This window comes from Equus asinus, chromosome 3, assembly GCF_041296235.1.
Source record: "Equus asinus isolate D_3611 breed Donkey chromosome 3, EquAss-T2T_v2, whole genome shotgun sequence".
Classification (NCBI taxonomy): domain Eukaryota; kingdom Metazoa; phylum Chordata; class Mammalia; order Perissodactyla; family Equidae; genus Equus; species Equus asinus.
This window is the reverse complement of record NC_091792.1, coordinates 49,401,248-49,426,471: the sequence shown is the minus strand read 5'-3', so window position 1 is coordinate 49,426,471 and position 25,224 is coordinate 49,401,248.

The window sequence follows — 25,224 nt, the reverse complement described above, 5'->3', positions numbered from 1 at the left end:
GAAGAAACTTATAAGTTGAGAGAGGCTTTCAAATTAGTATAATGAAAATCCATCAAGTTAACTTTTTAAAATCACTCTTTGCTCCTAAACCAGTGATTTATGCTTGACTGAACCAATGTATTTTATTTTTTAAATGAAAATCTGTGCTACTGAAAATTATTAAGCTGTTTATTTTAGTGGGAAATATATGTTTATAGGCTTTTAAGAGAATCTTTATTTAAGCCTGTTTTTTTAGCCAAAGTGAGTGAGTTTGATGAAGGTTACAGACAGACTCTCAGGCTGACAGTGATGGCTTCTAGAAGGAAGAAATAAGTGATCCAGACCCATATAAATAATGGCTAACTTGGTCCAGTTAATTAAGGATAGACTGGGGAAGCAAATTCCTATTAGTGAATATATGCAATGCTAATGGTTGAGCTTTAGAGACCCAATAAGCTACTTTCTGAGAGTAGATTTCAAAACTGGAAAGAACTGTGTCTTTTTCTGAGTTTAGCAAACATTCATGTTGAATTTACTGTTATTTAATTGGTTATAAGAATCAATTCTTATTTTCTGGTTTTTAAAATAATTTAAAAGTTACATTTCTCCTATGAAATTAATATTTGTATTATAATCTCAGAGACAAATTCTCAAAATTTAAGGTGAATAAGAACAACTTGTGGTACTTTAGAAAGATGGATTTTTACATCCTCCTCCATCCCACCCACTCTTCTCAGGATGTGGATTGGGACCCAGGAATATATATTTTTAAAATAATTATTTCCTGAAGGTTCTGAGGAAGACAATTGTAAATGAAGAAATACTGTCAAGAGAATGTTATGCTCAGATTTACAAACCAATCATTAACTATAAATAACTGTCAGCTTCTTAGAATTGAAATTAATAAATCTTGAAGCTTAGGTAAAACACTTAGCTTAAATCTTAAAAGTATACTGTAGAATTCCCTCAAACGTCAATGACTGTAATTACCAAATCTAGTGTTTTGGTTGCTACAAAATAGAATTAACATTTTTTTAAAAAGGAAATTCTTGGGGTCAGCCTGGTAGCATAGTGGTTAAGTTTGCATGCTCAGCTTTGGTGGCCTGGGGTTCACACGTTCAGATCCCAGGTGCAGACCTACACACTGCTCATCATGCCATACTGTGGTGGTGTCCCACAAACAAAATGGAGGAAGATTGGCATAGGTGTTAGCACAGTGACAATCTTCCTCAAGCAAAAAGAGGAAGATTGGCAACAGATGTTAGCTCAGGGCCAATCTTCCTCACCAAAAAAAGGAAATTCTTTCTTTGAAAAAATAGTTGAGATATATATACACACATATCATATATATATTATATGTACACAATGATAATCATCGCCCCCTCCTTATCCAGGTACTTTGCTCCTTCAGCCTCACCTCCAGACTGTACCGTAAGTTGGAGGAAATGTCACAGTGAGGGGCTGGCCCTGTGGCCGAGTGGTTAAGTTCGCATGCTCCACTTTGGCAGCCCAGGCTTTCGCTGGTTTGGATCCTGGGCACGGACATGGCACTGCTTGTCAGGCCATGTTGAGGCGGCGCCCCACACGCCACAACCAGAAGGACCCACAACTAAAATATACAACTATGTACTGGGGGTATTTGAGGAGAAAAAGAAGAAAAAAAAAAGAAATGTCACAGTGAGAACCCTACTTTCAGAGCATTGAAAAGTGATCTTATTCTTCGCTCTCTAATGCTGGTTCTCCAGCTCCCTGCTGATGGTAGTAAGTAAGATTGATCCTCTTGACTCCAGGTTACTGGTTTGATTTAGTAAGAAGAAGAGAACTGGAAAGATAAGGATTTCTATCAGCAGAATCAAATCTGAATGGCTGTGAGGAAACGTGCTTTGATTCTATGAAACTCTCCTCTGTTCCCATCTAGCAGCATTGCTACTTACTGTGCCTAGTTGACAGCAATCAATGTGCTAAAAAACTACTTTTCAACCCCAGCAGGGCCATTTTCATACTTAAGTCAAAGTCATTTTCATAGTACCCCATCCCTGTTTCATTAGGGAGAGTGCTGAACAAGCAAATGTAAGATTTGATAAAACATATTAGCATGCTTGAAGCTTTTCTTTATCTGTTAGGAAACAACGATTTATGTGTACTTTGGTATTTAGCAAGTGGCACAGAATGTTCTATCAGACTTGTTAACGAAAATAACGTAATGATGAAAATGATACAAATGACCAGATACACAGAGAGAGAAAGCAAATTATACAAATGGAAATTCCAAAAAGGAAAGGAGATAGCAGAGAGCCTACTCAAGATGTAAACCCTCCAAAGTAGTATTTATAACTGAAGTAGAATGATGCCATACGACAGTGTCGAGATAAAAATGAGTCACTCTTTCTCTATAGAATGTGATCAGAAGGAGGATTACTTTACCATGTGGAATGGGAAATAGGTTTCTTCCTTTCAAAGGCTAAAACTCATAAAATTAGTTAACCAAGGATCCAGCTGCATGTAAAAAAAACTGCTACTAATGTTGATTAGGTTTTTAAAGAGAAATATTGAATATTAGCTTACTATTTATTTAAAACTATAGAACATAAATGTTTATCAGTGACGTAATAAAAATATCCTTAAATTTTTTACTGAGATGTACATGATGTTAAATAGGCTGCCTCATTTGATTTATTTTATCCACATTTGAAGATAGTCTGAGCTGACCCATACATAACAGAGAAAGAAGTGCTTCAGGCCAAGCTGGGAAAGAATGACTATAGAAAACTCTGGTGTTGAGACAAGGATCAAGCATGTGTACAAGGGATATTCACAACAGGAACTGCATTGACGGTGGCATTAAAGGAAATTTCCACAATAACACTGCTAAGAAATATTAAAGAAAAAATATAGCAAACTGGAAAAACTATGACCAAATAAAAGTAACTAAGTTATTTGAGCACTTTTTCATTCCAGGATTATTACTATGTAGCATAATAACATCATGATACTCACTTGCTAAATTTTATGGATTTTTTTATTAGATCACAATGTGAAAGTATCCATCTATACTCATTTTTCATAATTTAGTGCTAATGGTTAACTACTTATGTAACATCATTAACTTCTATAAACTTTAAAATAATGATTTGTATGCTTCTTTTGTGTCTTATCACCAGGTAAACAGGAAAGAGAGAAAAAGGAAGGGGATAAAAAGTTGAGAATTAATGGAAAAGTGGAACAGGAAAAATAAAGGAAAAAAAGCAAAGATGCCCTAGTTTCTCTGCCAATTGGAATGAGGAGAGCATAAGACATAATCCCTCCCACTGTAACAATGGAAAATATCAGATAAGTGACAAAATCATAGTTTTTAGAAAGCTATCAGAGACCAGCCAGGTGATGCAGTGGTTAAGTGTGTACATTCTGCTTCAGTGGCCTGGGGTTTGCCGGTTCAGATCCTGGGTTTGGACATGGCACCACTTGTCAAGCCATGCTGTGGTAGGCGTCCCACGAATAAAGTAGAGGAAGATCGGCACAGATGTGAGCTCGGGGCTAGTCTTCCTCAGCAAAAAGAGGAGGATTGGCAGCAGATGTTAGCTCAGGGCTAATCTTCCTCAGCAAAAAGAGGAGGATTGGCAGCAGATGTCAGCTCAGGGCTAATCTTCCTCAAAAAATAAAAATAAATAAATAAAAATAAAAATAAATTAAAATTTAAAAAAAACCCTATGAGAGACTTTAGCTTCTGGCAATATGGAGTAACAGTAACTGGATTTACCCTCCCACCTGAAATGATAAAAATTTAGACAAATTATATGAAATTATGGTTTTCCTGATAATGGACATCAGTCAAAGAAGGATAGCAACCCTCAGAGACAGGAAACAAATGAAATGAGCCCAATAATTGGGCCAGCTTGCTGTCTTTACAGAATCTCCAGTCTGAGTTCCAGTGAGAGTGAAGCCAGGTGGAATGTCTCAGACTCTCTGAGTTGAGGAGACAGAGTCAAGAATCCAGAGGAATCAAAGAGGCTAGAGTTTACGGCACAAAGTATGGGAGAGGAGAGAGCTGCACAGAGAGTGAATTATTGAGCTGAGTAGATCTCCTCCTCTTTGAGTATTCAGCATAGTACTGATCAGTGTGTGCACATGAGGAAAGTTCCCATGGCTGGGGAAAGAAGCATCAGAGGATTGGAGAACCAACGCTCAGCATTCACATAGAGCTGGAAATGGTGCCACCAGTCAGCTTGGAATCCTTATAATTCATGGAGCATTGAGTAGATTATTCATGAAGGTCTTGCCTCAGTAGTGGGGAATAATTATCCCTAGATTAAATGCTGCTCTGTTTCTGCCTAATAAATGATAAAATCAAGACCTAAACATGAAGCAAACATCATCAGGACTCATTGTAAATTCCTCAAAATAGTGTAAAGAGAAAATCTTAAAAGCAACCAGAGAAAAACAATGTCCTGCGTACAGAGAAACAAAGATAGCTATGACAGTGGATTTCTCTTCAGAAATGATGCCAGCAAGAAGAAAATGGAGCAACATTTCTAAAGAACCGAAAGGGAAAAAACCTGTCAATCTAGAACACTATATTCAGTCAAAATATCTTTCAAAAATGAAAGTGAAATAAAGATCTTTTCAGACACACAGAAATTTAAAAAATTAATCACCAACAAACTTTCGTTACAAGAAATGTTAAAGGAAATACTTCAGGCAGAAAGAAAATGACATTAGATGGTAATATGGATTACTGAATGAATAAAAAACATCAAAAATGGTAACTTATAGAAATTTATCCTAAGAGAGCATTAAGAGACATTTAAAAGATTCATATATAAAGAATATCACCATAGCATCATATTTAAAAAAAAAAAAAGGAAAGGAAGGAATCCAATAACCTTAATGTCCAATGATAAATTAGATAAATAAGGGGGCAATCATACAAAATAATATGTGCAACCATCAAAGAGTTTTTTGAAAGTATATTTAATGTTACAGAAAAATGTTCAGACTTATAAATGAGAAAGTTTACAAAATAATTCTACGGTATTATTTAACATCTTTTAAATTGCAAATGTAAATTTATATTCTCAAAAAATATGCTCAGTTTCTTATTCATGATCTGTTTTATTCCATTTTAGTTATCTCAATCTATTTTTATAGAATAAATTGGGATTTAAGTAATTAAATCACTTAAAAATATTTAAAAAGTCAGCTAGAGACACGCTTTATGCCTAACAGCCCATGAAATTATTCTAACTAGCCAATCCATGGGAAGCCCCAGAAACCTAGCTAACCCAACCCTACTTGCCACACATAAAGTGCCTCCTGCAGCTGCAGCTGCAGCTTGCTTTTACACTGCCCCCAAGTACAACCCTCTGTGTGGTTCTGCCTGGCAGTCTTATCTCATTTGGGGCTGTAACTAAACATTCTGCCTTTTCTCTATCCAAGTGTCATTAAGTTGTGTCCTTCCATCAAAAGAAACTTTAAACCTTATAAAACAGAAATTTTACAATTACAGTAAATATTATTCATGCTTTTCTAGATCCACTCTTTACTTGTTTTTACTTCACTTAGTACCTAGGACACTGACTGGTGTGGACAGCGTTAATGGCATCTCTAGCTTCTAGTTGGATTCAGCTAATGGCACACACTGCAGGAGACTGGATGGTTTGATGCGATTAAAGTCTGGATACTTATCACTGTGGCTCTTTCTCTGTGGGACTGCTGCAGGTTGGTAGTGTTCCTTCACCAAAAGCTTCTCTTAGGTAGCTCTGTTCACAGTGGTACTCTCCCATTTCTATTCCCCCTACCTTCAAGCCTAGATGTGATAACAGCTCCTTGCCATTACTGGCCGTGGAGCACTGCATTATCTCTAAGTGATTTCTCTAAATCTTGCTCGTGTCTTTGTAGAAACTCCGCTTATTAAAATATCCTCATGTGCTAGCTTGTTGTAATCCACCATCTTTTTCCTTCTAGGAGTCTGACTGACACAATAATGCAGTAGTTATATAATTTAAATACATATTAAAATGATTAAATATTTTTGTAGTACTTGGCTAGTAGAATTCCAAATATTCTAAATTAGCTTTTCCTGAACTGTTTTCCTTGGTACTCTAAAGTTCCAAAAGATGCTAGCAACTGTTGTTTCTAAAATGGGGAATTTCTTTTGGAAATATACCTATTAATATTTCCAAAAGGCTATCAGCTTAGCTGAAAAAAGAATTTGCACAAAAGGGATCTAAATAATTTTCTAGTGTTAAGTATACAATATGTTTCTCCCTTTTGGTTATTTTTGTAACTTTACGTGAATTTAGTTTTTTAAAAAATGACTAAAGCTTTGCTCTATTAAAATATAGAAACATAATAGCTACCACATATGACTGAGGCTAGGTTTGCAGTGGTGATTTTAAATACATTTTGTCCATATTTAGCCACCCAACAACACAATGAGGTATCAGCATCCTATTTTACAAGTGGGACTCGGTGAAAATAAGTAAACCACATAAATTTGCTAGTGATTAAGTGGTGGAAAAAGGATTCAAACCTGTATTTGATTCTAAAGCCTATGATATAACATGTTTTCATAATTTCATAAGAAAAATTTTTTGAACTTCCTTTCTGAATGTGAGATTAATTCCAAACTATTTCAAATATTCAAGTTCTTGGCAGATTTGTATCATGTCTAAGCTCACTCCTTTTCACTAATTTCTTTTTTCATTAAAAATAGGGAAAAGAACACTGCATTAAACAGAAAAATGAGGGCAGCAAAACAATTAAACGTCAAAATTTTAACAACAGACTATTAGTATTAAATTAGTTCTCCGAGCCTTGTTGCTCAGGCTTCATTCTTTAAATAATTTAATTTGGAATAAAATTACCAATGATAAACAGCTGTTTAGTTTGTGATATTCATTTATTAGTAGTTGTTAGACTATTAATTGATATTAACTGGATAATTAATCAGTTGATCTTAGTATCAGCTATTGATTCATATTAGAGGCAAAAAAGTTATAAAAGAATAATTTTAAAACATTAGTGCAAACCAAATTTTCCAACAATTACAATAGGCAATTTATCAAAATCAGGAAATGGAAAATTTTTGCACAGTTTCATCTGTTTAGACAGTTGCTAAGACTCTGATGGAGTTAAATGTCAGATTAGAGTCTGCCTTGCTTATGACTAAATTAAAACTAAACATTTCAATTTACTTCCATATCCTTTTGTCCTTTTGTGAGGACATGGATAGCTTGCCGTCAGCTGACTCTTGTGAATGGAAAAGTACAAGAACCAATGGTCAAATTCACAACTACAGTTCTTTTGGACACCAGGCAGTGATCTATCTTGCTCCTGAAGCTAGGTCTCAACTTAAGCTCCTCTCCTACTATACTGGATATATCTATCTCAGAAAATGTATTTTTTCCTTCTTTCACTAAAATTTGTGTTTAATCAATTCTAGCCTCATGCATCCTTTCTCTTAACTATTTATGTCTACTTTATGGAGCCTTCTTTTCTACTATGGTTTAACCAGAAGCCTACAGTGTAAGTCATTTCCAACACTCCTTAATTAATTAACTTCCAGTTGACCTTTCCACTAAGCAGATAAATTCAGTCTCCTTAGTGCCCTGAATAAAGCATGCAGTCATGTTAATTCAATATTCTCCTGAATTAGGGTGAATCTGTCTTCAGTGAAATTTGACAGGAGCAGTTTGTTTTGTAGAAGCATGGCTGTAGTTCCCACACACATACCATGTAGTCATTTTTGGATTCAATTACAAAGTTTAATATTTACTTTGCAAGGTTTATTGCTTCCACTGAGTTGAAGAGATGGAATAAGCTGTTTGGAAAGTGGCTGCGAACTTTAATTTTTAGCTTTCACCAAATCCATATTTCCATTAAAGTTTTTAAGAAGCTGAATTTTAAAATTGCCAAATCTGATTTCTCTTTCTTTTAGATTAAGGATCAGTAATTCTTTCCACAGCAGATGATTATTCAATTGTCAAGGAATAAAAACTAAGAAAAGATCTCGTTGATTGTGTGATGTCATAACTGTGCTAGATTTAGAAGAGTAATCCACTTAAAGATTGATCATTTTATTAAATTAGAGGGTAGGTTCCATTAGTATTTTCCCAAGATCATATTCAGCGATATAAATATGCCAAGAAACAGTAGAATTCATTAGTATATGCTTTCCACAAGTTAGGATAAACTTACATAGACAATGCCCCATCCCCCAATACCCCATGTTTTCATTCATTCATTCATTGATTTAACATTCTATGTGCCAGGAATTTTTTTCCCACAAAAGATTTGTTATGTACTCAAATGTTTGGGCATGAAGTATATGTTGTCACTTTTTTCTTGCCAAGCGTTCACTTGTGAATTTTATGTTCTAAAATATCAGAATGTGAAAAAAATTTAGTGGATAAATGTAATTTCAGTCTTACCACCTCAGTAGACTTTTCAGCTTTGTAATTACATTAACCTAGGATATATCTTTCTCCCTATTCTATTCCTACCTTATTTAAAAGCAAGAAACAAACCTGGGGATTTGGGGGAAAGATGATAAGGCCATATTTTGAAGAAGCTTAAACTGGATATATAGATCAGGATAGAGAAATGTTGGACCTCATCTGAAAAGTTTCATCCTTTGATTTGGGCCCCTCTTAAAGCCAGACTCTCATCCACTTTAAGAATCAATTTTAAAGTGGTCACTCAGATTTTGAACCTAATTATGTGCTTTCACATCATGAAGTCATCAGAAAATTTTATATCATCAGGAGATAATATTCAGTCACGTTGAAAATTGTCAAACACGTTTTTGAAACAATTTTGAAGACTTCTTGCGATATAAATTTAATAGTATTTCATGTGCTGAAATACTACGAAAACTGGGGAAACCAAAACCTATTACGTAAGAAAGTTATCCATTGAAATGTTCTACTTTAGACTATGTTTGGGCTCCAATTTCAGAAGAATTAGCCATAGGGTATGAAAACATTCTTCTTAAACCTCCCGAAGTCAAGGAAAGTGCCTCATCATGTTCCTTTAAAGCATGCTTGTGAGGACACTGTTTTACATAATATTTTCTCAAAATATTTTTAATTTGCATATAATTTTAGTCTTTTAAATGAAACCATGAACTCTTTCATTTTAAAATGTACATGTCTGCAGCTCAAGCAAAAAAGTCTCAAGTAACCATCTTGGTTCAGCTGCTGTAAAGTTATCAGTGGTCAAACTGATGCTCTCCTGATCATTCATTCCTCAGTAAAACTCTCTGCAACTAAACTGAATATTAAGTAAATGATACTAGAGTCATTCCATATTCTGGGGCTGGGCTATTTGTTTTCTAATGCTGCCCCCTTACGACAGGCCCAGTTGCCTGGGGCTTGCCTACCAGAAGCTCTGCCCAGTACCCTCCAAAGTCCAGAGTAACACTCCTTTGCCAGGCCCACCCCTCGTACCCTGCTTTGTGACTTGTAGCTTCAGCCGTGGGGGTCTGGGACACCATGCGGGACCCAGGTGGGCCATCCTCCACCCAGTTCTTTTTTCCCAGTTTTATTGAGATAGAATTGACAAATAATATTGTGTAAGTTTGAAGTGTACAACGTGATGTTTTGATATACATATATAGTGTAAAATGATTACCACGATAAGGTTAGTTAACACATCCATCACCACACATAGTTACCATTTTGTGTGTGTGTGGTTAGAACATTTCAGGTCTACTCTCCTAGCAAACTTTAAATGTACAATACAGTATTGTTAACAATATTCACCACGCTACACATTAGATCCCCAGAACTGAATCATCTTATAACTGAAACTTCGTACCCTTTTACTCAACTTTCCCCATTTTTCCCACCCCTCAGCCCCTGGCAACCACCAGTCTACTCTCTATTTGTATGAGTTTGACTTTTTTTAGATTCCACATACAAATGAGATCATACGGTCTTTGACTTAGCTGAGCACAATGACCTCAAGGTCCATCCATGTTATTCCAAATGACAGAATTTCCTTCTTTTTTATGGCTGAATGATATTCCACTGTATATATATATCACATTTTCTTTATCCACCAGTGGACACTTAGGTTGTCTCCATATCTTGGCTATTGTAAATAATACTCTGGTGAACACGGGAGGGAAGATATCTCTTTAAGATAGTGATTCATTTCCTTTGGATATATACCTGGATGTGGGATTGCTGGATTGCATGGTAATTCCTCTTTAAGTTTTTAAGGACCCTCCATAATGTTTTCCATAATGGCTGCACCAATTTACATTCCTGCTAACAGTACACAAGGGTTCCCTTTTCTCCACCTCCTCACCGTCAATTGTTATTTCTTGTCTTTTTGGTAATAGCCATTCTAACAGTCAGCAGTATGACCTTTAGTGACATTTTGTTAATGTGAATTTCCCTTCATGAAAAGATTCACTCTGGTTATTCATATCTATTATTACATTTACTAAGAGTATCTCTTTTTTATTTACTGAGAATAGATTTTCTATTATTATGAAATTAAAGGTGTAATTAAATATGGTTTATTTTTGGACCTGGCCCTCTCCTCTTGGTGCCCATCTTTTGGGTATTTCACTGCTTATTAGACAACTGGCAATTCTTAATCTCTGGTTCAGTGAGACTCCAGGCTAAAGCCATGTACTAAATTGCTGACCAATCCGTATCAATCTGCTGCATCTGTGAAAATGCTCACCCTGTCCAACCCGGATCTGCAGTGTCAGTAGCATCCAAGGTGAGGCCAAACATTAGGGAGGGACTAGAGGTCAGTGACCAGATGGAGGAAGTATAGACCATTAATTCCACCAATAGCAGATTCTAGCAAAACCCTCAAGGAAAGGATTGGGTCACTCGTACTTCCATAGACACCAGTGAGGGCACCCTGGAGTATCAGCAGAAAGCCAGGGTCCTCCTCTCTCTCAGTGCCGTGGTGTCATGTACATCTCCGCCCAAAGCAAATATCAGGTTCCACTTATTGAGGAGAAAGAGGTGGGAGGTATGAAAACCAGCAAGGCTTGGCAGTTACTATGAAGAAACTAAGTTAAATCTAAATAGGCTAACTTTTAGCTGGATTAGATTAAATTTAATTTTTTTCCCTGCTACTCTGTATTCGGGGGAGGAAGATCACATGCAATATAGACCCAATTTGTAGAGTGAACACTTTGTGAACATGCTAGAATATGTGATTAATATCTGTCTGTCTCTCCATTTACCTATCTATTACCAATAGTTTTTATCTGGATTTAAGGTGGTCCCCTATTTTCCCAAAGATAAGATCCTTCCAAGTAAATTTCTGGCCAACCTTACTATATAATCTTTTCCAGATGTAGGAGAACTATTCTATAATTATTCTATGTAATTTATTAATTTATCCGTGTATGCTTAAGTCACTTTTGTGTGTGTGCGTGTGTGTGAGGAATATTGGCCCTGAGCTAACATCTGTTGCCAATCTTCCTCTTTTTGTTCAAGGAAGATTGTCGCTGAGCTAACATCTGTGGCCATCTTCCTCTATTTTGTATGTGGGATGTCACCATAGGATCCGAACCCGGCATCTAAACCGGTGAGCCCAGGGCCACTGATGTGGAATGCGTGAGCTTAACTACTACACCACTGCACCACTGACCTGGCCCCTAAAGCCACATTTTTATATAAAACAATAATTTCTAAATAGTTCTTTTTGCAGTCTTACATTTCACAATGTTTTCATGCTACTCACATGCTTCTTTGACTTTAGTATCTTCATTTTCACTAGTGCTATATTTTAAATCATCTAATACATCTCATTTTTACTTCACCTGTGTTGCAAGAGCATACATATACTCTGTTTTTCTGAGAACAAAGTTTAGGTAAATTTTTTTTCTTCATATATTCAGGTATATATGGTAGACCACAAAGAAGTCCCAAAATGAAATTAATAGTTATTATCCCTGAGTTGATGGGTTATGTGTAATTTATGTTTTCTCCTCTCATTTAAATCCGTTAATTATTTCTCATTGCTATTAGGATAAATTCCAAACTTCATAACATGCCTCAAGCACATCTGATATTTGGCTGCCAATTATTTCTCTGGTGTCATCTCCTGGCACACCTTTGTCGTCACTTGCGGGCATTTCTAAGAATAATGGATATACCCTTCAATACTAATGATTCACAACATAACAGCTGAGTCAAAAGTTCTTGGATTTGAGGAAGCCTCAATCTAAGAGAATCAGAATAAATAGCAACTGTAGCCAGTAGCCAGCTATTGTTGAATGCTGGCACCTCAAATATAACTAATACAACCTATTGATAAGATAAGGCTGAATTTATTGCTTACTACAGGAAAGAACACCAGCTCTGTAGAGCATTGGGAGAGTCTCACAGTGGGGAATGTGCATGAGTTTGCTAGGATAACGAGGTACCACAAGCTGAGAGGCTTAAACAACAGACATTTATTTTCTCAGTCCTGGAGGCTAGAAGTCCGCCATCAAGGTGTCAGAGCAGGGTTGCTTCCTTCCGAAGGCTGTGAGGAAGAATCTGCTCCACTCCTGTGTCCTAGTTTCTGGTGGTTTGCTGACAATCTTCGGAGTTCCTTGGCTTGTAGACATAGGATCCCAATCTCTGCCTTCTTGTTCACGTGGCATTCTCCTTATGTGCATCTGTCTCTGAATTTCCTCTTTTTGTCAAGACACTCATCATATTGGACTAGAGCCCACCCTAATGAGCTCATCTTAACTTGATTACCTCTGTAAAGATGGTATCTCCAAATACAGTTAAATTCTGAGGTACTAAGGGTTAGAACTTTAACATGAATTGAGGAGAAACACAATTCAATCCATAACAAAAAGTAAGGTCAAAATTTATTGAGAATTAGAAAGTCTCACTTAAGGTGAGTGTTTCAATGCAGGGAACTAGATTGGAATTGGATAGGACCATGATTTTACAACCGTCCAGGATTGGAGGAAAGATCAAGGCCAGGATCTTGAGGTGTGACTGTTGATACTCTCCATTGAAAAGTTCTCTCCGGAAGTTCCTGTAAAGAACAATCAAACCCTAAGGTTGGGCAAGAAAATAAAAGTAACGTTAATGAAGATAGTGAAGTAGCCAAATCACGTTATTGTAGGTGTTTCTGGCACAGAAGTTTCAGTCCTCAGTGTCCAGGTTGAATATAGGGGGAGATGGTTTCGGTTCTCATTCTGAAAACTAAACTTAGGGAAACAACCATCTGAGCACAAACAGAATTTTTTTCACTGTTTAGCTTGGGAAAATGCTTGCATCAGCAGTAGATTCGATTTAAAATAATTCATTTAATTATAGGAAAGGATTATGTCAATTTTACTTCCCAAGGATTAATGTGAAATCCATTTCCATTAAAGGAGGCACGATCCAAACATACAAGAAAAGAAAAGCACTTTTAAAGCTTCTTCCCCAGATTCCTTTTTCTGAATGATTAACAGAGGCTTCCAGCTGTGTTTGTTAATCCTCATTAACCGAAAACCTTGAATTATGGCTGTTGCCATTTGCTAAACTCTGAAGCTAACTGCTTTATAGCATCATTTCATGATTGATCAAATGTGTGTCTCTTTTCTCTGTTCAAATGATAAAATGGGAATGGGAAGATCTGAATTTTCAGTGCTGGCCTTAAATCAGCACTTCCCAAAATATGTTCCACTGATGTAGTCAGTTTCAATATTTAAAAAAATCCTCAGTGACTCTTCACAGTTTAGAGCTTAGTTCTGCGGAACATGAGCATCACTAGGGATATTAACAAGTAATTTATCAAATGTTCTCAGAGGTCACATAAATTTAGAGAAATTAGATCAAACAAAATGAGACAAATTTCTTGACTGCAAGATATCTCAGACCTTTTAATATGCTAATGGACTATTATGAACCTTTAAAACAGAATATAGTATGCAATCTCCAAAACTTTTCCCTCCCTCTCTCCCTGTTTTTTTTTTTTAAGGAAGATTAGCCCTGAGCTAATATCTACCACCAATCCTCTTTTTGCTGAGGAAGATTGGCCCTGAGCTAACATCCACACCCATCTTCCTCTATTTTATATGTGGGACACCTGCCACAGCATGGCTTGATAAGTGGTGCGTAGATCCATGCCCAGGATCTGAACCAGCAAACCCTGGGCTGCCAAAGTGGAGTACGTGAACTCAACTCTTTTTTCACAGGACCGTCTCTTCCCCGGCTCCTGCCCCCCAACCGGCGACTCTCTCCCTATTTTTTTAACAGAACATCCTATGGGCTGGGATTCAGGAGGATGAACATTGGTGAACACTGCCATAGTTTAATATAGTATCTGCCAACTATCACTTTTCTCCCCAATTTTGCACTTAAATATGTAATCCTTCATATTCCCATACCCAATACATCCATTAATACAATTCAAATCTTTTATAGAAAAATTAGACTAGCTGATATTCCTCTGAAAAGGCACAAAGCACATCTCTTTAATTCCGAAAGAATAATTCAGTATGAATTTCTCTTACCAGTCAGTCACATACATCTTTTCTAATGTCCACCGATGAAATTTTCATTGCTTATTGCCCTTGTATTTCTCATTTTCTGATTATGCTCAAGATTCAAGTTTTATAAGGATGCATGATTCTCTGAAGACTTATTTTCTCTTGTTGGAAAATGCAATTAAAAAAATAATAAAAAATAATTGGGAAAAAATTCCTGCCAATTCAGGAAACCTCTCCAGAAAGGTAGAAGAGAAAGAAAACAATTTTATTATTGAATAAACATTAAGCCAGAATGTGACATACATCACAGACAATCAGCTAAGGGATTACAAAGATAGAAAGAAATATTGCCCTTGTATATAGCCAAGCAGATACAACTCATTATACACATGTTCCCAAAAGAAACAACAACTAGTCTTCAAGTAAGAGGACTTCACAGCACCATTTGTCACACATAGCTCAATCTAAATTCACGCGGTAATTGGGTGACCATCTATGTGAGCTAATTGGCTTTATCCAAAGAAAAAGTGTGACAGGACGTAGTTTTGGAATTTGGATGGAGGAGCCTGCTGAAGTTAGGCTCCGCCCCTCCCACAGAAAGGAGATGGGGACTCTCTCTTCCGTGGCTGTTACATTTCAAAGAGATGTTTCCTAGGTCCTTAAGAAAGACTTTTCTGGGTCATAAAGCTGGCAAGAGTTTTATTTAGCTTTGAAGAGATTTTCATACATTTTAAAGGGACAAAGCAAGAACTCACAATGACAGGTTTTCTAAAGTAAATGCTTCAAGAGGGGGGAAAATTTCTTCCCTTGTTTTCAACAGGAAGGATTAAGCCTCTTATTTTTAGTTTGTATTTGCCAGTACACTCTCAGTAGCTGACTTCCTGTTTCTTCCCGTATGAATATGGTCTTTTTAACGGGTTTTCTTGGTATTGAATAAAAGTTATGGCTACACACTCTTCTGAAGTATTTTTAGGTTTGGGAGGCAAATTTTTTTGCTGTTCCATAACGGAAGCATAATCGCGACCTCAGTTTGTCTACTACCTTTAAATTTTTGGAAGACTTTTACACTGATTATTTTAATTGACCTTCTTATTACTACTCAGAAGCAAATATTAAGATACTCTTTGCTACTTAGGGTGAAAATAAAATATAAAATACAAAATGCAATGATTTAAATGTAACTAAGATCATAAAATGACGATGGCACAGTGCAGTGGAAAGATCATGAATGAGAATGGGGAGCTGTTTCAAAGCCGAAAGAGAAACTCTGGATGTATCTTTGGAACTGCTTTGAGAGGAAAAATGAAGCCACTATATTTTGGACTGTTTGAGAGGGAATGACATTTAACCTGTTGGGAAGGGCGCAGATTTTAGAGCGTAACGAAGCTGAGTTTTAATTCTGGGTTTACCCTTCCTAGCTGCCTGCGTGCTTTGGGAAGCCCTGGATTTCTGCCTGATCATTGCAACATGAAGATAAAGATACCTATCTCACAGGATTATTGTGAGAACTCAATGAGATGTATGAGCAAAGGGTCTGACTGCCTGAGATGGGTTAAGTCCTCAGCAACAGATATTTCTTTTTTTCTGTTCCAGAATTCTAATTAGTGGTAAAGGTGGGCTAGACTTGGAATCTTCTCATCGCTCCCTTGTTCCAAGATCCTTCCTCTAGTTTAAGCTATATATGTTGTTAATAAAGGGAGTTCCAAAATGTAATGAATTTGGCTAAAGAAAGCCTTTTATGTGTTTTAATTTAGCTTAATTTTCATTTTAAAAATTTAGTGAGTTTGTTCAATGTACATATGGGCTCCAAATTTGAGACAGATATTTTTCTTTTAATGTGCATGTGCTTCAGCTGATGTTTAATAGTTTAATCCAAAATGCCTTTTACACTTCAATTCTAGAAGAGTATTAAAATTAAAAAGATTATCTAAAGAACAGCTCACTTATTTGGATTCATGTTTTACTACCTATGATGCAGGGTAAGAATACTTCCTATAAAAAAGGACTTTATGCCACCACAGATGAGAGCGAACCTGAGGTCTTGTGCTCCTTCCAGCTGCTAAATAGGAGCTGAATGGCTGAGGCTGTTTTTGTTGTCCTTTTGCTGGTGTTTTGGTGTCTGATGAACTGATCCAGCCTTGTTTATCCACTTACGCAGCCATCAGCTGGTGCAACTCATTTCCAGTCCCTCAGACTGTAGCAATGAGCCTCAAAACTCGGAAGTCAAAATATGTGACCTCCACCATCAAATCACAATTGGAAATTGTTTTATATGTAATCTTTTTCAAGGCTGCACATCCAAATACGCATTCAAAATCAAGCAAATAAATGTGACTGTTTCAGTAAGACAGTGACTAGTGGTATCTCTCTGGAAATGTCAGAAACTGAATTGTGCGAACATCTCTTAGCTAGAGAAAAGAAAACATTGCTTTTGCTCCATTTTATGAAAGGTAAACCAAAAAAAAGGAAAGAAATTACAATCTCTCTTTTTTAGAGTTTATTTTTGTGCTTTGACATTGAGAAATGGGAAATAAACTGTATTCAAGTGCTGACCAAGAAGATAAAAATCTATTCAGTGTGATACAAACGTGTTTTTGAGTCAGGAGAAGATATGAATAGACTATCTCTTTCCAAGAGACAACATTTTCTATTTAATTATACTACATTTAAAAAATCAAAATTATTTTGCCCTAGGTCATAGAAATAAATATATTTTTCTACTGTTCTGAAAATAATATGACTGGAACTATTCTGCAATGATAGCTGGGATTCTAACATATTTTTACAGTATTGAATACTTTCTTCTTTTATGTTAATTTTTCTTGTGAAGCAAGGATCTCAACTGGGGCAGTGTCACCACGGTGGATTTCGTCATGACTTGAAATGTTTAGAGGCTAACTGAGATGGGTCCTATTATCTCAGAGACTCTAAGAATCGATTATATGCACATAGGGGCTGAGGTATTGCCTGGAAGAATCATTTAAACTCTACATCCTTCCACATTTCAGGCACATTTTGTCATGATTACCAAAATGGTGAGATTGCCAATTGAAACTATCCTTGCAGAAGGGCTAAGAAGCATTGTCGGTGTTTTGTCCTTGAAGAAGAGTATGAGTTCTGAGTTTGATGGCCAGTACTTAGACCATTCCTGGACCAACCTCACATGCACCCTGGATCTTATGAAGAGAATAAGATATAATATGTACAGGCAGTCTCTGCTTTGCACTGTTGTGCAGGACCATAAAAAAACTTTAAGCTGAAATCATGCAAAGAATTCTTAGAAATTAATGGTAAAAATTACAATTGTTTTGTGATCTTTAAAAATTTTTCTTGGGGCCAGCCCAGTGGCTTAGTGGTTAAGTTCATGCACTCTGCTTTGGCAGCCCGGCATTCATCAGTTTAGATGCTGGGTGCAGACCTAGCACTGCTTATCAAGCCACGCTGTGGCAGGCGTCCCACATATGAAATAGAGGAAGATGGGCACAGATGTTAGCTCAGGGCCAATCTTCCTCAGCAAAAAGAGGTGAATTTGTGGCAGATGTTAGCTCAGGGCTAATCCTCCTCCTCAAAAAAAATTGTTAAAACATTAAAAAGATTTTTCTTCTACCATTGGTTTTAAATGTGTAGGGCATATTTATGTATTTAATACACTATAATGTAAAACATTAGAAACATTGAGAATGAATGTGTTTTATTTCTTTGGAAAAAACCTATAAAGAGTAGTTTGAAAAGTGCTTGCTGTCTTTTTCTCATATAACTTCTTACTGTGTAATGATACAAAAGGGGCATCTTTTCCATGCCTTGCAAGTTTTCATACTTCTTTCTAAATTTTGGTCAGCTTCCAACATTTTATCCTTAGTACTTTCAATGTCATGAGCTATCTCTGTCTCTTTAATGTGAATTTTGTTGCTATTGTCACTCCCACTGGGGATTTTCCTCACAATCCCTTTCCTCATTTATGTCAATAAGTTCATCTTAATTAGTCTTCCTAGTTCTGTATCTAGAGTCTCTCAAACAGCCGCAGTGGTAGCATTTCTATCATTAGCTGTTTCTTGTATGACTCCATTTAGGTTTGATTTCACATTCTCTTTCAGCTTTATCATTTTTCGTTTCTTTGTTGTACTTGTATCTTTATTGGCGGGTTTCCTTTTTCAATTATCCATGTTTGTACAATGTCAGGTGGATTTATCACCAGGCGACAAGGAGGCAAAGCAACTAACTGCTTTGCTGTTTGGGCACCAAGTGAATAACAGATGCGCAGCGACCCCTTGCCAACAGACTTTGCAAGAAGCGATGTGATTGCTCACTAGACATCATGCACGTCTGTCATTTACATTGTGGTTTGTGGACTAAAAAGCTAGCAGCGAAGTTTGTATTTTATGCAATTACTCAAAGTTAATATACCATGGTAGTTGAAATTTGAACTGTGTTGTTGGGGAATGAGTATGATGTAACTAAACCATGATAACTGAAATTTGCATGTAACAGAACCATGCAAAGAGAAGAGTGCCAGTACTAAAATATCTGCTTAACTCGTATAATACATTGAGGCCCAAGCAACACTACTTGGGGACCCTTCTAACAAAGAGAAATGCAAAGAGGAAAAAAGAGGTTTTTCTTTGCTCCTAGTTGTTAAAATTCTGCATCTCAAGAGCTCAAGGCAGTCTCTAGCAGACAGAATCACTAAGGCCAGTAAAGCAGTTGTTTCATATGTAAAGATGATTAGAAGAATAAGCTCCACAGAGTGGGAACCAGGTCAGCCTTCTACTCTGTATCCCTAGTGCCTAGCACAATATTGCGTGAAGAAATTCATTAATAAATATCAATATGGCTAAATTTTTATAAAAAGACTGAAATATAACAAAATTCTGCATTTAGTAAATATAGACTGGAAACAACAGTTTTTAAAAAGCTTCAAGACAAAGATCTCAGGTTAAAAAAAATAGTCAGGTAGCTTCAAAGGTTTCCTCTGATTGAGAGAGGAAATGACATGTTTCATTCAGGATCACATATTTGGAGCTTTATTGCAAGACTTATTTTTCTCTCCTTTTCACATTGAAGGACAGACTTTCCATCCCAGAAAGCTGATTGAATGTACCTAGGCCACAGTAACACCTGCTCTCTCTTTAGATTGGGAATTTCCCCATCTCCTTTTGAGAACTGTCAAAAAAGCAGGTTATACCCAGAAATTAGGAGACAGGCAAAATTGAGTAGAAAACATAGACAATGAAGCTAGGCCAGCATGGAAGGCATTATATCTATCTTCAAGGTTTCACCATTTCCTTAGTGTGGAGAACTCTAAACCAAAGTCAGCCCAACTCTATGTTTGATATTCAGTTCCACTAAGTGAATTATCCTATACAGAACACGGGGTTCTCATTCATAAATACAGAGACGAGGAGAAGCCCAGATGGCTACTGCAGTCAATGTTGTGTTGTTTCAAGTGGGCAGAGCAAGAAAAGATCACTCTTTGCAGAATGCTGCATTAATAAGATTTATTTCTGCCTCGAAAAACTAAATATCCCATTAGCGAAGATTGGTTATGTTGAGAAAAACATTAAATTTGAAATCACATTTGTTTAAAAATTTCCACATTTTAGTATAATTTTCTGAAAAATAATATATTTGGCTATTGTTAAATGATCCATGTTTTTGTTTAACATTGTTGAGTGGAAAGCATGTAAGATTCTTATGGTAGATGCTGGCGGTGGATTATAACGAAGGTACAGGCTCCATCCTCCTGGCGGCAGCACATCTTAATCACCAGCAAAGCACTAAGTGCCTGTTTTGCCAACGCAAATTCATAAAGTAAAACGAATATCATGGAAAAAAACCCGCCATGTGAGCATGGCACCAGCTTCATTATTTACCTTCTCTTGGAATTACACTGCAGAAAGAGTAGAAAATGTATTCTTTTAAGGGCTCAAACACTATCTTTACGCAATAATTATCTTCTGAATTCACATTCCCAGCTTCTATTACTATCTAATAACACTTAAATGCTATTTCATAGTTTTTAAAACTCCTAACTTTAGATTAAAACTTCTGAGAATATTAAAAAAAGATTACTATCAATAGGAAAAAATGAAGATATTCTTTTGTTGTGATAAACACTCTAAGTTTCAAAAAAATATACTTCTCATACTCAAATTCTGTGAAATAACAGAGAAGTACACACTTTTTAGGCAAATGAACTCTCCATATTTAAAAGTAAGTATGTCTAGTTTTTTAGGCCAATTTTATGAAATATGTTAAAAATTTTTTGTCCAGACAAAAAGGCTTACTTTAGTGTGTAAGGGTAAAATGCCAAAATTATGTTTGTTTGCTAGAAACATTGTTAGGCTTTGGAATTTTAAAGAAACAGTGATTAGAGAATACAAGTTGTTGTATTGTATATGTTTATAATCTCAAATAAAACCAAAAAGTCTTATATCATCTGATATAATGTATTATATGGAACCAAATTGAGGTAACCAGAGGAAAACAGAAGGGTACAACAGCAAAGGATGTCATATACGTGTGACCTTCTGAGAAAGGACGGCGGTGTTTAGCCTAATAGTGAATGAGTGGCAATCGGAAGAGTTATGGTTAAGAAAAACAAGAAACAACTGTTGATCAGAACAACCAAATATTAGTTTTGCAAATTATTTCATTGTCCCAAAATAGCAAAGCCCTGTTGATTGTACCTTCTTCCTCTTAGTCGCACACACGGTTATTGCTTTGATCGTTGTAGCGGCGTCATTTTATAATAAAATGGACTTGCAAAGATTTACAGGAAGGATTTACGTCTTAGTAATTTGCATTAAGCAAAACGTGTCGCTTGCTAAACAACCACATTTATGCCTTTTCACATATCACCACTATCATTCAGGCAAAATCTAACAAACTGAATAATAGCAAGTCTCTCCGAAAATCCAATTTTATCAAAGCTGTTGAGCTGTTATTCGTGAATCTTTACATCATTCTTTTTGTGTTCTTGATTTCAATTCTTTTTCTAGGATGAAAGAAATAGTAACAAACAGACATATGAAATTTGCCTGAAAGCTATTATCATTTCTAAGTGTAAGAGAACACTATTATTTGATGATTCCTTATTATTTGGACTACAGAGTATGTGGCAAAAGCTTGAAAATCTTAGCTATATTTTTTCTCTGTGAGTCTATGTTCTGTATATTTCTATGCTAAGATGTAAGGCATGACTGCTTATCTATTTTTTGGTGAGGAAGATTGGCTCTGAGCAAACACCTGTTGCCAAACTTCCTCTTTTTTTTTGCTTGAGGAAGAGTGGCCCTGAGCTAACATTTGTGCTCATCTTCCCCTATTTTGTATGTGGGACACCACCACACCATGGCTTGATGAGTGGTGTAGGTCTATGCCTGGGATTCAAACATGCAAAGCTGGGCCGCTGAAGCAGAGTACATTGAACTTAACCACTAGGCCACTGGGCTGCTTATCTTTAAGAACAAACCAACTGTGCATACATTTCTTGCTTAAGCCTTCTTATCCTCCCAGTGGCAGAGACAATCTGACCCACCAATGGTGAGAGAAGCTGCCTTCTGCAGTAACTGAAAAGGAATTGGTTCAACTTCATCCCATCTGTGACATGTTTGAAAAATTTATGGAAAGTATTACATGCATTTGGTTAATTAAAAAAAAATTCCAAAAGCACAGGAGGGCAAAGATGAAGTAAAATGTTCTTCCCTATAGCTATTCCAAGTCTTGGGAATCCTTCTAGAAACTTTTCCAGGCATATACAGATTTATCTCTATGTATATATGATAAGGGATTTCTTCTCATTGGTTCAAGTCTTTTAAAATCTGTATTGGTTACCACAGACATAGTGGCTTAAAGCAATATAAATTTATTATCTTATAGCTTTTGAGATCAGAAGTCTAAAAGGGATTGGCAAGGCTGTGTTCCTTCTATAAGCTTTAGAGGACAAATTGTTTCCTTACCTTTCCCAGCTTCTAGAGGCCGCCTGCATTCCTTGCTTAGTGGCCCCATATCCTTCTGACCTCTGCCTCTGTCGTCATATCTTCTCTGACTCTGACGCCCTTGCTTCCCTCTCATAAAGATCCTATAGTCATATGGAGCCTATTCGGACAATCGAGGATAATCTTCCCATCTCAAGATCCTTACCATAATCATGTCTACAAAGTCCCTCCTGCCATGTAAGGTAATTTGTTCATAGGCTTCAGGAACGGGACAGAGACATCTTTAGAGGGCCCTTATTCTGCCTACCGTAAGTAAAGTTTTTAAGTTCCTTTCATTCAGATTCCATACTTTTCTTATTTTGTTTATTCTTAATTATGTTATCTTTGTCATTTTTGTTGCTGACTATTGTTTATACTTAGATTGCTATCTAATGTGGGTTCTTTAGTAACTAGGAAAATATTTACCTTATTCAATGACTGGGTTCCCTAAAGATCCTCAGTTAAATGCAAGAAATGAGCTGTCTGCACTGAAAGCTCCTCAAATCCAAAGAAATATTTCCTGGACATATCTATCGCTCCATCTTCATATTGCTCCATCAGCGTTAATGGATTATTACTTCCTTCTTCAAATGCTTTTTTCACTTGTCCTCAAAAATGCCATTCTGTCTTGGGTTTCTTACTTCACTAACTGCTCGTTCCCAGCCTCCTTTGTCATTTTGCCACATCCCCTCTACATGTGTCTGTACAGTTCTTACATTGCTAATATTCTCTAGAAGTATTTATTCACTCTCTGGATATCTCTGGTCTCATGGCTTTCTACCACCCACAAGCAGGAAAGTCCCAAGTTTATGTATCCATCTTCAACCTCTCTCCTTAATTCCAGGCTTAAAAATTCAGCAGCTTTTTATTTTCCCTTTTTTTTCTTTAATTATTTTATTGAAGTCATATTGGTTTATAACATTGTATAACTTCAGTGTCCAAAGTGAAACTTTTGAATTCCTATCCGACAACCCTACCAATCTTCCCCCCTCCCCAGTCTTCCCCATCTCAATAAATGATACCCATCTAATCTTGGAGAAACACACATACACACACACACACACAAACTTGGAGACATAGTTGACTCTTCTCTTACATCCTCACCCAATTCAATATTAATACTGACAGCTCTACTTTTGAAAAATATTCAGCATCTCACCACTTTTCACCACCTCTATCATTATCATTCTAGTCTAAGACACCGTTATCAATCAATTGGATTATTACAATAGCTTCCGTTTGCTTTCACTCTTACTCCCTTACATAATCCAGAGTGGTCTTTCCCAAATGTTTAACAGATCATATCACTTCTCTGGCCCAAACCCTCTGGCTTATAATCTTACTCAGATCACAAATTCCCCACGCTTTGGTATTTTGACATATTTGTTATATTGACTCTGAAAAAATGAACCACCTCGACTTGAGATGGTTACAGGGCAAGTGGTGCTCTTGGAGAGGGAATTTTTCTAGACAATAAAAGAAGTATTTTGTGAAGAGGTTTAGGATATGAATGAATGATTCCTCAGGCAGAGTAGGAAGGATAGATGGATGGAAGAATAAATTAGGAGCTTGTGCTTGCATTGTGAGCAATGATGTCAAGAATGTGAATGGTGGGGATAGTTACTCCTGAGATTCCAAAGTTAACTCAGATATCAGTTTTGACCAAAGCTCCACAGATTTAGATTCAAGCTGAAAGAATCAAGGCAAGACTGTATTCTAAGGGGAAGCCCTGGGAACTAGCATATTCTTTGCAGAATCATAGACAATCATAGAGAACTCAAGAGAGGTGAAAATCAAGGGGACAGAATTGGTGTCACTTGGTTCAGCTACTCTTTTCCATCTGTTGATTCTCCAATCAATGGCCGCTGTTGAAAGTTCTCAGCTTCATTTTACTTAAAGGGGTCATTTCACTTCTAAAATCATCTCTTCTTCTTATTTGTTTTTCTTGAACTCTTGTCATATCTACGATCCTTATAAACCTCTTTCTCCATGTCAATTTTTCATTGTAGTTTTTAATTTTAGAAATAATTTCTTAGTGAAACTTCCAATGAATAGAAAAAAAAAGACTGTAGGATTTCTTCCACTTTGGTGTTTTTTAAGGTAGCTATGTGGCCTCAGTATTTTACAAGGTCATAATGTTCTTTCCCATGTGCAAGTGTGTATTTTGGTCAGTTCATAGGCTTTTAAGCCATTAGTACATTAGGACAGTTCAATTTCTCAGACTCACATTAAAAAAAAATCAATTACTGTGAACATCTTTAACCCTGTCTCCTAGACAGTAAGTTTTCCAGGGCAAATCTTTTTGCTGACGTGTGACACTGTTGTATTTAAATATTTCATAATATTCTCTTCATGCAGAGATATCATTTCATTTGTATCTTTTTATGACCTACCTTGATTATAATCTTAAAATAAGTGTACTATAGAGAAGCAAACAGAAAAATTATCTATATAATAATGCCTTAGGTTTATAAAGCATTTTTTTGATATACAAATCATTTTTACTGACATTCTCTTTGATGTTCAGAAGAACACTGTAAGCTAGACCCAAATCACCATGCCCGTTTAGTGAGGAGAAATAAGGATCAACAATGATTAATAGCTTCCTAGTAAGTATCGGCAATAGAACTGGAGCCCAGACCTTATGATTCTTGGTTCATTCTTCTTTGTACTTTGTGATACAATGGCCTTTAAATGGTTAGCCAAAAGAATCCACGTGATGATGTAACAATTTAGGATATAAACTGTATTACATTGTAACTATTATGGCATCCATGTTTTTACCCAATGGAGATTCCTTTTCAATTCATACCCAAT